General features: G+C 37.9%; 1 protein-coding gene and 1 long non-coding RNA gene across 2 annotated transcripts in view; one reads left to right on the forward strand and one right to left on the reverse strand.

Moving 5' to 3' along the window:
- Nucleotides 1-8,165, forward strand: part of LOC134801481 (uncharacterized) — a 183,099-nt gene extending 174,934 nt beyond the window's left edge. Inside the window, exon 4 of the transcript XR_010145672.1 lies at nucleotides 8,080-8,165. The gene's annotated coding sequence lies outside the window, so the exon portion shown is untranslated. The remainder of the gene's footprint in view (nucleotides 1-8,079) is intronic.
- Nucleotides 1-16,137, reverse strand: part of LOC134801532 (uncharacterized) — a 222,559-nt gene that overhangs the window by 80,176 nt on the left and 126,246 nt on the right. The window lies entirely within an intron of this gene.

Below are 16,137 nucleotides of genomic sequence, written 5' to 3' on the forward strand. Positions count from 1 at the left end.
TTTTTCACTGTAACCTGCTTAACTTTAACCTGTGTTCAATGTATAGGTTATTGTATGTCTTGAAAATAACTTCTTCATTTTCCGTTCCCTTTTGAAAATTTGGGGTACTTGAAGTGGTAAAACATATTTTTCATTCTTAAAAGTAAAAAAAATACAAAAAAAAATTTTTCATTCACTTTAACCTGTCGATGTCACTTTCTTGAGAATCACTCTCCTATACAATCGAACACGCACTCATTTTAAAACGAGATGCTAATTACTTGAAACGTCATGAACATTTACGTAAAAAATAGTTATACATAGAAAATAGAGCGAGTAGAAGTATTGTATGTAATTACATAATTTCTATGCTTTGCTATATTCTTTGTATCTAATTTCTTTGTGTACCAAATTTTAGTTTCCCCTCTGGATTGGAAGGGTTGTCGCTTTCATAAAAACTGCACTGTTAGAAAAAAAATCGGGATTTTTAGGTAAGTACCTACCTAAAATTAAATATTTATGTAGTCTTCCATCTGAATGTAAAACATCACAGTTTTATACACATCACGTAAATACATTTTATGTAAATTTGAAGATGTAAATTTACATCACTCATTTTCGAAATGATCGTTACATAAATGAATGTATTTCACATTTACATATAAGTATGTAATGTACATTGAAATAAAATTATGTGACATCAATTTACATAAGAAGATGTAATACCACGGTGCCTACGTGATAGTTTGCCAACCGGACCACAGGCTCCAATGAGCCGTGATGATGACGAGACCCCGTCCTCAATGTGCGTCTTTAAACCCTACAAATAATTTCGCAATCATGCCGTACGTATGTAAATCCGATTGGGCCTACAAAGAGCTTACCATGCGTTTAGTAAGCGTTTCCCCTTTGCCAAGCTGCGTAGGACCAAAGAGAATAGAGTGTATAGAGACGGATTGTCAAAGTAAATTATGTAGCCACTGTAAATTTACTGCCATATATATATATATTATTGGGAGTGTGGCGTGCTGTAGTGTGTTAGTTTAAGATTAGTATTAAACGTAACGTCGAATTGACTGGTTGTTTCACTGACTACGTCTCCGCCTCGACTCCCCACCTCAGATGGCGACCCTGCCAGGATTCTGAGGTGGGGAGTCGAGGCGGAGACGTAGTCAGTGAAACAACCAGTCAATTCGACGTTATGTTTAATACTAATCTTAAACTAACACACTACAGCACGCCACACTCCCAATAATATATATATATATATATATGGCAGTAAATTTACAGTGGCTACATAATTTACTTTGACAATCCGCCTCTATACACTCTATTCTCTTTGGTAGGACGTAATATAATTTACTTTCAATCATGCGAGGGATACATATTGATTCCTGTCTTTGTGCTTCGGAAATTCCATTTGTATATGTACGTAAAACACGTGTAGGTACTTAAAATGAGGTAAGTATTAATCAATATTCGAGTTTTGAGGTCAACGTGGGATTATTTAGCTACAACAGTATCTAACCATATTATTTAAGGTAAATTAGTAGTAACTGTAAAACTACCCAATAATTAGGTACCTAAGTACATGTTTTGTTTTCTATACATAGAAAACAAAACATCCATAATCATAATAACAATATTAGTGACAATCATACGAATAAATGTCCCTACCAAACCGGAACCTATAGCACAGAATAACTAATAGTACTACCGTACAGAAAATTCACTCCTTCACAAAAGTCATATTTAGGTATAAAATTATACCTATACTCGCCGCCTGCAACAAAATTGAAACTTATAACCGCGCACGAACCGTGAATCTTCTTTGCGCGAGCGCCACGTGACACGACTATCGTGCGAGCCGAGCGGCCTGCACTGCCATACGCCTGCCCTGCCCGGGAGGTGCGCCGGCCAAATGTACCTAAATTGCGTAGTGACAGCCCCCTGCCTATAGGCCTATTATGGATAATGGAATCCACGTGACAAAATATACTCTGTAATTTTCCTCGCGTACGTATATATAGTTTAAACGACTGTCTTGTCTAAGGACTATTTGATAGCCCCTCGATAAATATTCAAAACACGTGACGCCAGTGACATAAACAGTACACTTAGCAGTCGCTTGGACGTTACGGCGTAATGATGGCTGTCACTGAAAACGTGTAAGTCTAAGGCGGTTTAACACTTGTAAAACTTACCTAAGGTGATGCACACATGGCTATTGGCTAGCAATCTATTACTACTTTAACTCACTGTGAACTCACTACTGTAACTCAAAACGTCTCATTTACTGGAGCGACCTCACAATTTGTCAAGTTCAAGTTCAAGTTCTTTATTTGCGTTCATGTTGTACATAAGGGTATTAAATAACAAATGAGTTGTTTCAAACATGAGCCCTGCAAGGGCATAGCATTATTACTTAACCTAACTTATACCTAATACAAATAAAAATGTAAAATTGTAATCTTATTAGAATAGGTACATCTTAAAACTTATCATTTAAATATTCGTCGACAGTGTAGTAGCTTTTGTTTATAAGGGTTTCTTTTAATTTTCTTACAAATAAATGTTCTTTCTTTTCTTCCTTTATATTTTGTGGCAATTTATTATATATCTTTATGGACATGCGTGATCACGATGTACCTATCGCTAAAACCTATGTCTATTTTAAGTTTGCAGTGATATATTAAAATACACACTAATGTACTATATCTTTGTATCTTGCTTCGTATATTTAAGCATAAACACTTTTAATTGCCTCCCCAAAGCAAAAAAGCATTAAAATACATAATTATTCAAGATTATGAACTAGTAGTATACACGATTACTATATTCAGTAGCGTATCTATAGCTCGTCTCGAGCATAATCATCGCTTAGTTCGTGATGAGAGAGTGCTTCTGCGGGGGAAAACACACGGGCTGATATATTGACGAGCAAATATTGGAAGGATTTTATACATTGGTAGAAACACCCCTATAATCGACATGTTAAGACCCTATTCGACACCTTGCTGTCAACTTTATTGCTATGATATTATGATTGAAAATGTCGATTATTGGAGCTGTGATGGGCACTGGAGCCTCTACGTTAACTATCCGGAATTTAAAGGAGTAAGCTGACAGTTGCGTGCATGTATTACATGAGATCGGTACATTATCGTTAGTTACTCAAAAATATCCTCCTGACGACTGAGTTTCCAAATTTGTCAGCTTAAACATATGTTAGCAGGACGTAGGTTAATTATTATTGTGGGTTATTCTTTACTTAACTTTTTACGGCAAGTTAAAAAGTTTTGTTAGTTTAAGAAAGAATAGCCGTATCATATTTGGGTGTCTTCGCCGATACACGAGGTATTTTTCTACAATCCATTCATACTAAGAGCTCACCCACTGTACCCTATTTGACAAATAAATAACTGTATGACGAGACACCAAGAACGGAATTTTACACACATAACGAAAACCAACGGGAAGACACACAAGTCCATCACTATAAAGTACAGACTTTAGGTATTTAAATAAAAGTAAACCAAAGCTACCCTCAAACGGCTCTTTAAGCCAGTTGAGGGTAGATGAAAACATTACATGATCAAATAAGGTAGGTTGAAGTCAGTACGGATATGATGGTCGTTCTTGTCTACGTGACAGCGTGATAAAACGGTTTCCGTCACTTTCTATCCCACGGTGTTAAAAGTGACAGTTATTCTATTACGTGGATAAAGATGGATAAAGCCATCCATAATACGCCGACAGGTCGTTCAGTGACTGATCCAGGCGGTATTATATTTGGTTGGTTAACCAATAAATGTTATGACTACCCGAAAATGTACAAATTGTTTACTTTTATTTAAATACCTAAAGATATAGATAGGGTTGCCATAATTAGTCGGAACTAATAAGGGACAGTGGACAACTTTTTTTTTGGAGAGCCCTGTTCTAGAGCGCTATTACTAAATAAATAAATATTATAGGCAGGGTCACTACCCAGTAGGCCAGACCGGTCGACAACATACGGGACAAAAACGGGACCAGTAAAAATACGGGACGTGATACTTAAATACGGTGACAGTCCCGTATATACGGGACGTATGGCAACCCTAGATATAGCGTACAGGCTCGACACACTACCCTCCCATACGTCCCATTCATAATACGTTATTGCACAGCCGCGACATGTACCTGCCCCATTGTTGTACTTTTTTTTAAAGGCAGATACGGCCACAAGGCATGGATCGGGCCTTTGTGCGTGATAGGCACTGCACTTAGTGTACAGGGTGGTTTCAAATGACTTTTCGTTGGATATGCGCTGTGACGGACTGAGCTGGAAATGTTTTTTGTTCTTGTAGCGACTAGTATTGTAGTTAGGGTGGTCTAAATACTACATACCATTACTACTACTACTATACAGTAGGTATCTTTACAATGATGCCGATGACGTGTAGGATAGATTACAATTCTCATGTCAAATATTTTACGTTATATTTTATTTATATCGTTGGAATTATAAAAAAAATTACAAGTAAAGACATTAACACAACATTTACAAACTGAATTAATAATAAATACTAATATCTGCTTAAAATTAAAATAATATTAAATAAAACTTTATTAAAACTAAATTATAGAAGACAAGTAAAAATATGAAACGAAAAACTAATTTACAGTCCGCCGGACGGTATCGGCCTGTCAGTTAGAACAAAATTTTGACAGTTCCGAACAACTGACAGGCCGATACCGTCCGGCGGACTGTTAATCAGTGGGCCCCTTTCTAGATATAGATATGGAGGAACCTAGTCTTCAACAGAAGGACATGATGTCACGATCCTGAGCATTGAGAGACCGACTGAAGAATTAGATGTAAAAGTAAAAATAAATATTTTTTTTGTAATCATCCTGTGCATGTCAATATGAGAGAGTGGTGTGCCATTTCGACAGGGAGCCGTGTGATGTTGCATCGCTTTAATGTGGGGATTGTACGTAATGGGCCAGAAGTCTTCACTTATAATTGTTTAATGGAGATATATGTGGCTTTTATGATTACTCATACCTACTAGGTACTAATTCTACTATTTTGATGAAAATTGTATCACTTTTAGGAATTATTTAATAATATAAAACAAGCTCAAAATCGAAATGGGATGGGACATAAGAACACGGCCTACAAGAGTCATACATTTGACGTGCCCCTCCTCCGCAATAATCGGCAGACTGTTTTGTACAGAAAATGACAGCCGAGGCGTCTCCAGTTACTAAATGCTCTAAGAATGTGGCTCATATCGTGACACCAAGCTGAGTGAGGACCATTTAGCGCAACTCTTCATTTTGTGTAGGTATTCTTAGTTAAACACTGATTTAAACTTTCACGATTTTCAAACATTATTAAATTGTACAACGGGACTTAATCGCGGGACTTAGTCGATAAATCGAATATCGTTAGTGTTGTGTGTCGACAGTAACATCCCTAGTGCGCAAAACGTTCAAATTGATAAACAAGACCAAGTGCGGGTAGTTCGAAAAACTCGCGCGGCTAGAAGATGTTGATGTCAACTTGAGCCAGTCTTCTCCGAGACCACGGGGACAACGCCGTCCTCGAAACGTCGGAGGTAAATCTTACAACTTAAATACGCGATTAAGTCCCGTTGTACAATTTAATAATATTCTTAGTTTTTTTTTTTTTTTTTTTCGCATTTCGCGATTATCGCGATCGCGATCGCATATCGTATTCTTAGTTAGTTTTAAGGTTATGTTATTGTGCTAATGAACGCTTTCTTCTTCTTCTACATAGACCTCAAGGACTATGTTAAAAATTGTTGGTAGTAATGATGTCCGAATAATGACCACTTCAGACGCCATTAGCGTCCGAACTGTTGGCAAACTTCGGTTGCTATTAACAATAACCGCGAGCATATGTACGTGAAAACTTCCAAGTACCTCAAATACGCTTCATTGTTCGCCATGTTAATCAAAAAAGGACGTATTTCAGTCTCATACCGGATGACTTTACCGTTAGGGATAAAAATGAAAAATAAATCTTATTATATACACCGCCGTGGCAAACGAGCATAACGATAACCACGGATCGTACCTCTACGCGCCACTTGCACCATCCCACTAACCCGGGGTTAAGCGGTTAAACCGTTAACCCAGTGTCAAATTGTACTGGTAACCATGGTAACTCCAGGTTTATCCGGTTAACACCGGGTTAGTGGTATGGTCCAAGTGGCCCTAAGTGGACACTTTAGTTTATCCTCATAAGGCCCCTAGTGCATTATAATGCACAGTCAGCTGCAGAGATGGTTGACCCCCACTGCAAACATCATTTCTATTACTCGCTTTCTAACATTAAATGATTTGTATTTGTATTTTGTACTTGTAAACAAATTTGTATCAGTTCAGGTCAGGTTATCTATGCAGTTGATTATAAGAAAGAAATTTGGAATGTTGTGGATATACTACTATTACTGCCTTGTGTGATAACACTGGCGGTAAATAGTACACTATTACAGTGTCATATATCTCTTGCCTTGACTCCTAAGTATATAAAAATGATAACGATTGTCGTAATGACATAGAATTTTGAGGAAATGAACAATAACCGGAGCTGGACCCGATACTGCGGTGTTTCAAAGTTTAATCTAGATAGAAATTTGTACTCGCAGGTTATCAGTCACTAACAGGGTCAGCCCCGTTAGTCCGTAGTCCTCGTCTATATAAAATTTAACTGTGGCCCCGTCACGAGTGCAATATCAATGACCAAAAACACAAATTTCATTAGTGTCTCATTTCAATTGCATCCTGTACAACCGTCACTTGCTTCCATACATACGGCTAACATTTCTCGCCACAAACAAAAACGGCCATATCTCACTCAGATATGATCGTCGCTTACGCCATTTTGTCCGGGTTCCGGATTTGCCGGATAACAATGCCGGCCGATACCCGGCTTTGTTTTCACTTATCCGGAATACCCCGAGCTCGTTACTCAAATAGCTGCGCGTGGTGCCGCAGTAAAAGCAAGGACAGTAGCCCAGTTATAACTTAAGCGTTTTGGACTCTTCAACCGACTTCAAAATTATGAAACGAGGAGGTTTTCAATTCGATTGTTTATGTTATGTTTGTTACCTCGGTATTTCGTCATTTTTCAATTAATTTAAAAATAGGTAGGTACATATATATATTTTTGATTGAAAGTATGTATATACTTTCAATCGAATCCAACTTGGATGGGCAGTGTTTAGGAAGATACGCAACATCTTCTCGTCCAAAATACCGCGTGTCTTAAGACGAAAGTCTTCAACCTGTGTGTGTTGCCGGTGATGACGTACGGCACAAAAACGTGGTCGCTCACAATGGGCCTCATAAGAAGGCTCAAGGTCATTCAAAGAACAGTGGAGTATGCTCGGAATTTCCCTGCGTGATCGAATCAGAAATGAAGAGATCCGCAAGAGAACAAAAGTTGTCGACATAACTCAGAGAATTGCCAGACTTAAGTGGCAGTGTGCGGGCCACATTGCTCGCAGAACCGATGGCCGATGGGGCAGAAAGGTTCTCGAGTGGCGACCACGTACCAGAAGAAGCAGCGTGGGAAGGCCCCAGACTAGATGGACCGACGATCTGGTTAAAGTAGCGGGAAACCGTTGGTTGAGGGCAGCAAATGACCGTTCGCTGTGAAGATCCTTGGGAGAGGCCTTTGTCCAGCAGTGCAATGGACGTCTTTTGGCTGAGATAAATGAATATACTTTCAGATTAGTCCCATTTGTGTCAAAATCTGGTTATGATGATGGGATTCATGAGGAACTAAGGGAACTCCTCAATTTTGTAGGCATACATATAGTGTTTTTTTTCAATTTCGACAATAAATAAAGCATTTACATTCACAATAGTGACATTTGATGAATTCAACTTCCTGTGTACAACTTTCACGTTTGGTGATGTCTTCTAATGTTGTTAGGTTTAGGTAAGTTAGGTTTTTTAAACAGCATTTTTTCAAGGTCGTGATCTGATGATTGATTCCTTGAGGAATTGAGGGATTTCCCCAAGTATTAAGAGCAAACTTATATCTATAAGTACAAGCTTAAATAATATAAATGTAAGCTTAAATAGTGACCAAGTATTTAAAACTAAACTTAAACTGCTTCTTATAGAAAAAGCATTCTACAGCATTGACGAATTTATAAATATTCGATGAGGTCGTTGATACTGCACCATAATTAAAATTGTATACAAAAATTAATGTAATTTGTGTAATTGTAATTGTAAATTGTATTGTGTGTTGTATTATTGTATTGTATTGTATTGTATTAACAATAATAACGTAAAAAGAAGAATGATTTTGTTTAAAAAATGTTATGAAATAATTAATTTAATTAAAGAACATATGTATGTAGCATATATTTTTTGGAAATATGTATAAAATGTGACCTGTAAAATTTGCTTTTACCAATAAAGATCTGTATTCTGTATTCTGTACACCACAATGCCACTATATAAACTACAAGTATTTCTATTTATACTAATTTGTGTGAGAAAAATGTTAGCATCTCTACTGTCCCGCGAACCACTGTGTCCCGGTTATTGTAGGGGTTGAAGAAAAGTTGCATGCCGGTACAATACAACTAGTAACGTGCGGGCATTGTGTAGCACATGTGTAAAAGGCACCTTAAACCCCCTCCCGCTGGGAGGGGGAGGGGGGGTTACAAGGCTTTAGCCATATTTATATTTTTGGCAATATTTTCGCAACGTGAATGTTAATATGGGCCTTGTCTGAAACTTGATTTTTGCAGATTATTTTAACGAAATGGACATTAAAAGCCTTTATCGTCGTAACAATTTTCTACTTCTGAAAAACTGTTAGTCATCATCATCATCATCATCATAGCCAGAGCACGTCCACTGCTGGACATAGGCCTCCCCCAAAGAGCGCCACAATGACCGGTCTTGCGCCACCCGCATCCAGCGAACTCCTGCGACCTTAACCAGGTCGTCAGTCCACCTTGTGGAGGGTCTACCCACGCTGCGCCTTCCGGTACGTGGTCGCCACTCGAGAACCTTTCCGCCCCAACGGCCATCGGTTCTACGGGCAATGTACTCGACAACATTACCATCTTCACCACTGAGATGGTTGGCAGTCCTCAACTGTGCGTGTCTCCAGAAACTTCCTGCCTCGCACATCTAACCTGTGGAATAAACTGTCGCCCGCGGCATTTCCGGACCGATACGACCTTCAAACCTAGAAACTAGGTCGCAATAGCGCGCGTTTGTTAGTTCAAGTTACAAGCTAACAAACGCACACTGTTGCGTCCTAATTTCTAGTTAATAGATTCCAAAAAATCGACGATGTCACAACTCTCGTCTGTCACAACTCACCTCGGTCTCCCTACTCCCGTCTTAAATGCCAGAAACGCACTTACAACCCCTCTGGTTTTGCAGGCAGGCGTCCAGGGGCGACGGCGATTGCTTACCATCAGGCGATTCGTCTGCTCGTTTGCCTCCTAAAAATATTATTAAAAAAAGGTAAAATGTAGTTACAAAGGGACAAAGTTGTTGTCAACTCCTCGTGCTAATAATGATACCCAATCAAGGGAAAGTGGAATCTTGAGCGTTAAGAAGGTTTCAAGGCAAACAAACTTTTCTCCTCTTCTAGATAAAATGCAACATCCTCATGGCAAATAAAGAGAGCCTTTACGAGCTGGCGTGGTAAAAATGTTTATCTGGTGTTAAATGATTTAACTTATTTAATACAACAAATAAAACCAATCCAGTACAGTCAGAAACGTCAATATAATAATACCGGAATAATTGTTCCCGTACAGAAACGTGATCGACACCAACACCGTTCGGCACTCTGATGAAAGAAAACAAATGGAATTATATATAAACCTTCAGGAATTATTATTGGGAAGGTACACAGACCATGGATTGAACTAGAACACGCACGTGTTTCAGATGAGTAAGAAATAACGCTGCCGCTTGCAGATCATGTCAAGAGAGGAAACAGCAATGCACATCACCTCCTTCTGTGGAGCTGACCAACATTAAATAAAATGAAATTAAAAACTTTAGATAAATACCATAAAACTAGCATACATATTATAAAAAAAATATATATATATTTGTGGACATCTTACACAGATCATTATAAGATATTAATCTTTAAACTAAAAACAACACACTAATGTACGAACGTATGAAGACGCTTCTGGTGACATATATTGAAACCATTAAAATATGTATTGCAACTTAAAACGTTTCATTACATCTGTACAATTATTATGTAAATATATTCATACTAGCAACAAACACCTGACAAGAGCAAGACTGAACGATGTTTCTTTTTAAATTAAATACTAGCGACCCGCCTCGGCTTCGCACGGGTTAACAAATTATACACCTAAACCTTCCTCAAGGATCACTCTATTGATAGGTGAAAACCACATGAAAATTCGTTCAGTAGTTTTGAGTTTATTGCGAACAAACAACCAAACATACAAACAGACAGACGCGGCGGGGGACTTTGTTTTATAATTATAAGGTGTAGTGAAGTGCGTTTTTGTGTAAAATAAGACTGAGCGTGGGAAGGCCCCAGACTAGATGGACCGACGATCTGGTTAAAGTCGCGTGAAACCGTTGGTTGATGAGGGCAGCGAATGACCGTTCGTTGTGGAGATCCTTGGGGGAGGCTTTTGTCCAGCAGTGGACGTCTTTCGGCTGAGATAATGATGAAGTGCGTGCATTTGGTGCGTCTAGTTCAGTACAGGATCTGTGGGAAGGTATTAAAAGAATATTTGATTCATGGTTCGCTGAGATTCTGTTGTTTCAATGTAAATTGAGAATGTTTTATTAATTATTTGTAGTTCATACTTAATACATATGGTGGCGTCAAATGTATGAAATCATTTTATGCCACTATAGGTACTTAAATTAAGGTTTTTTTTTTAATTCTTCACTTTTATGTTGGACACAATGTCATCTAACAAAATTATAATCAGTAATTGATGTAAATGCTTATCAATTATCATTTTATTCACTCTAAGATGTACCATACATAAAAATATATTATATAGGTACCACCAACTAAAATAGGTATTTAAGTATTTTTTTTTTTCAAGTTTAATTTATATTTTCATCGTTAACCCGTGTTAAATATAAATAAGTAAATACTTAATAACAATGTTTGACTTTGGATCACAAATGAATAATATAATCTAGAAATAACTTTTAAACATATGTAGAGAGAGTTGGGGCTGTCCATAAATTACGTCATCGAATTTTGACGATTTTTGACCCGCCCCCTAAAATCATCCAAAAATCATGCTTCGAATGACCCCGTTTCCTCCTATGTCTCTACCATCATCCGATGTCCAGACCCCCCCCCCTAATTGGAAATGACGTAATTTATGAATAGCCCCGTTATTAAAACATTGTATCACAACAAGACATTTAAACATCCCAAAACCAGACGGCCAGTCCACTCCATGTTTTTATTGTTAATTAAAAAAAGAGATGAAATCGCGTTCCCTAATTTAATTTTCAAAACCATTACCGGTAACTTTTTTCGGGAAAAGGTAACGCGAGGAAAGTTTGGCTGTTTAGAATTCAAACAACGGATGTAAGAGGAAACAAAATGGTCGCCGTTAGTGATGTGCTGATGCCGGGAATATTGTAGATTCAAGAGAATAGTTACGTATCCGTGTTCATTGGAAGAAATACTTTTATTAACTTATTTCAAGTCTAACTAACACCTCTACACCTTATCCTTTACTTATATAACGTTGATGGGTCTAAAAATTTCTTCCATGTTTTTAGGTACCCAGGTAAACAAAAAAGCTATTAGGTATTTATTGTAGTTTATTTTAATATTGGTGAGCATTGAGCATTAAGATTATTTGTATTGTATTGTATTATTGTTTTCTAATAATTTTTAGATAAAGGATGACTCTCTTCTTCTGAGCTTCCGTCGCTTCGCAGCCTTCATAGAAAATGAAGTATCGGACGCCTCGGCCCAGGCCCGTCCCGGTCTAGCGTGAGTCATCCTTAACACAAATAAGTGCAAACAAATAACTTTACAAAATCTAATTACCGTCAAAGCATAAAATTCAGTAATATTTATTTAACAATAGCTTAACTAACATTTGTTTTCAATAGATATTTAAAAACAGATATTTAGAATAACCAAAAACTTTTTTTGCTTTGCTCTTAAATTATTCAATGTTGTTGTTTAAAATATTCCCGGGAACAGGAAAATTCCCGGAAATTCCACAAGCTCATCACTAGTCCCCTCGCGGGGGTGCATTCCGTAAGCCGTAGACAAACATTCGATGGGTGTTTGATGGCGCCAATTCAATTTATAAGGTGACAGGAGTTTTCACGCACACTTACCCACAAGGGGCGGGGTGTAATATCATATTCAAATCAATTTGTTGTCAAGTGGCAGTGTTGAAAGATGATGAAGATATTTTTACAAGGTATTTATAAGCGGACGTGTTTGTATCAATATTTGTCCATTTGAAATCTTGCAAACTATAAATTCGGATACTAAAATACTTAATGTTTGTGTAATTTATTCCACTATGTCAAAAATATTTTTTTTTAAGCAAGAACTGGGTAATTTTTTCAAATTATTTGCTTCCATAAGTAAATATCTATGTCCGGTCTGGCCTAGTGGGTACTGAAGCCGAAGGTCCTAGTTTCGAATTTGGCATTTATTTGTGTGATGAACATAATATTCGTTCCTGTCCTGAGTCATGGGTGTTTTCTATCTATATAAGTATGTATTTATCTATACAGGGTGATTTCGGGGTCGTGGAGCAAGCGAGCCAGACATCATACAGAATTCAAAGATGAGCCTAATGATGTTGTTAATTATTTGTTTATCACCAATAATGATGATTATTTTCCAGAATTTGGTCACCCTACTCAATGTGACGTCTTGTCGCTTTCCATACAGCGTATGTCAAAAGTCATAGGGTGATTATAATTACTGCTTAGTTTGGGGCTAGGTTGATCTGTGTAAGATGTCCCCTAACATTTATTTATTTATTATTTATCTACGTCTTTTAGAATAGAGTACCTACAGGTGAATAAATTTCAAAACAAATCCGGTCTCGGACTGTCGTCCAACAGGCTGCAAGACAAAAGATTTGCCCGAACTTGGACAAGAATTACCCTCGGAGTTAACTGAGTGTTGGCTACAGATCAGTCACTTTCTAACCGACTACGGCAAAGCTAAAGGGAGGGTTATGGTTTAAGCAGTCTAATTCTATATATAAGAACTAAGAACTATACTAATTCTAAACTTGGACAAGAATTAGCCTCAGAGTTAACTGAGTGTTGGCTACAGATCAGTCACTTTCTAACCGACTACGGCGAAGGTAAAGGGAGGGTTATGGTTTGAGCAGTCTATGTCATCATCATAAGAGCCTGACTCTTGTCGGTGGAGTACCTGACATTCCGTTCTTCTGTTTTGAACGAATAACAAAAAATCGAGCGGTCGAAATTCAAAAATCGGCCCCCAGGTGTCCATAGGCGATGGCTCTGCCACTGTTTTGAGTAGGGTGACCAAATTCTGGAAAATAATCATCATTATTGGTGATAAACAATAATTAACAACATCATTAGGCTCATCTTTGAACTCTGTATGGTGTCTGGCTCGCTTGCTCCACGACCCCGAAATCACCCTGTATAGATAAATACATAGGTACTTATATACATAGAAAACACCCATGACTCAGGAACTCATGACTAAGAACGAATCAGCATTGCCATCTAGCGGGGCAATGCGGCCAGCCTTCTGGGCACCCTACCGAGCGACTACGACTTAGGTGAAATTTTTTATTTATAAGTTTTTAGTGTTTTTCATTATGTTATAAAAATGTTATTAAATAAAGGAATACGTCTAAACGAATATTCTTAACATTTGTCGTCTGCGACGGAAGTGCGTGGAGAATCATCTCAAAACATTCTCAAAGTTATTATTTTTGTAATCATCCCCATTGTCGGCGTAATTAAAATTCACAGAACTTGTTCGTCTTTTCCGCTTTACAAATAATAGCCCTAAACTTTACCCGGCTTGTGTAGGTGATGTAAATTACTTGAGTATTGTTGTCGTTTTATGGCTTTTCTTATTTTTCTACTACTTTTAAGGATGACTCACGCTAGACCGGGTCGGGGCCGGGCCGGAGCTACCGGGGCTTCGTTTTCTATGGAAAACACCACGTGATCACCGATCAGCCGTCATAGAAAATGATATGTCGGACGCCTTGGCCCGGGCCTGGCCCGGTCTACCTACTACAGGATCCGGATCGGGACCGCCGACCTACATATATTATTTTAATACTTAATATCTGGGAGACCGAGCTTTGCACGGAAAACATATAAAAACGCAAAAATGCACGTTTTTCCAGATATAATACCTAGCTAGATCGATCTATCGCCCCCAAAAACCCCCATATAGCAAATTTCATCGAAATCGTTAGAGCTGTTTCCGAGATCCATACATATATATATATATATAAATAAACAAGAATTGCACGTTTAAAGGTATTAGATTTAATAAACACAAGTAGAAACGGACCGCGATTGTCATATTATTTTAAAAAATCGGACCCCTGAAGAAACTAATTGGTGACCCCTGACCTAGTAGGTATTAAGTAAGTAGTTTCTTAACGTTAGTTGAATTTATGGAGTTAATTACAGCGAAATGAAGCATTTTCAATGGCACAAGCAAACATATTAAAAGCCCAAGTATGTCATGAAACGAACACAAAAGCATGCTTTAATATAATTATTATGCGTCTAGAATAATTCTGCGGAGTGTGTTCCATTGTAGCCCAGCATATAATAATAAAATAACTTTGCATCATGTGAGCGGACAAAGTACCTTCGTAACTGAGAAACAAGAATCTTTTGTGCGGGGCCACAGTTACAGCGTTTATGTGTCGTGCAAAGTAGAAACAATATAGGGTCAACCGGGATAAATGCCTCATTTGAGGTAAATGCGTCTTTTAAACGTTTCTTCTAAATGGAACATTTTAGAACTATTGCAATCCTCCCTATTCGAAGTGTGGTCACTGAACTTTTAGTGTAGACGGCTGTAATAGTTATAATACCTATATGTTGCGTTTGGAAGATATCTTCAAAAGACGCATTTACCACAAGAGACGCATTTATCCCGGTTGACCCTAGTGGACGATAATACCTACTAAATGTGCGAGACAATATAAAATTAAGGGGCCCTGGTCCTGACCGTGTCTCCACATTAGAACAACTCGCTGCAACTTGTATTAAATTTATTTTAACTCCACAAAACTTACAACATATTTACATCTTGACAACTAAATTTCTTCTGCTGTTTCTATTCAATTGTTTCCTATCATAGACAATACTAAAATAAAAAACCTAAAAAGTTTTGATATACTTATATACCTTGTGTTCGGTTATGTTTTGACCACTACACTACTACTAAAAATATAACATCATACTAAAAATAAAATTCGCGACTCGACGTAAGGTAAATAGTTTTCAACTCGAATTTAAACTGTTGTGAGTCATACAAATGACTAACATTAAGGTATTAATTGCGCGCCGAACGCGCAGTGCGGCGAGCAAGGTACGCGGCGCGCGGCTATCGTGACCGTTAGTGCGTGAAAATGGCTACCTAGCACTCCGAAACATGTTTTCAACTCTGTATGTTTTGACATACCCTTTTTGAAGGCTCAAAAGTGCACCAGAAGCGGTATCATGGTCGCATTTTTATCACCTGTCATGCCATGCGTTTAATCCCAAGTCCCATAAGACTTTCGCACTTACATATTTGTTAGAACGTGACAGGCATGGTGACAAATGATAAAGAGCCGACCATCTTGGCCCTACAGGCGAAAAATACCTGTGACAAGACTCGCTGTCAAAGCGGCCCAACCCCGTCTTGTTTGAGAGCCAGCCCCAAGTTTTAAGCGTGTCACGTCTTGCAAAAATCCCGGCGCACTACAAAGTATTTTTTCACAAATTCACACGAAGCGCCCGTAAACAAGGGATTGAGAACTTTAGCGCTAAAAATACATTTTATGAATAGGAGGAAACTTTTTTAATGAAATGCAAGATTCTTCGACTTTACGGTTGTTGACAGTTGTAACTGTTGTGACAGATGCTAGGATT

The sequence above is a fragment of the Cydia splendana genome, chromosome 22, assembly GCF_910591565.1.
Source record: "Cydia splendana chromosome 22, ilCydSple1.2, whole genome shotgun sequence".
Classification (NCBI taxonomy): domain Eukaryota; kingdom Metazoa; phylum Arthropoda; class Insecta; order Lepidoptera; family Tortricidae; genus Cydia; species Cydia splendana.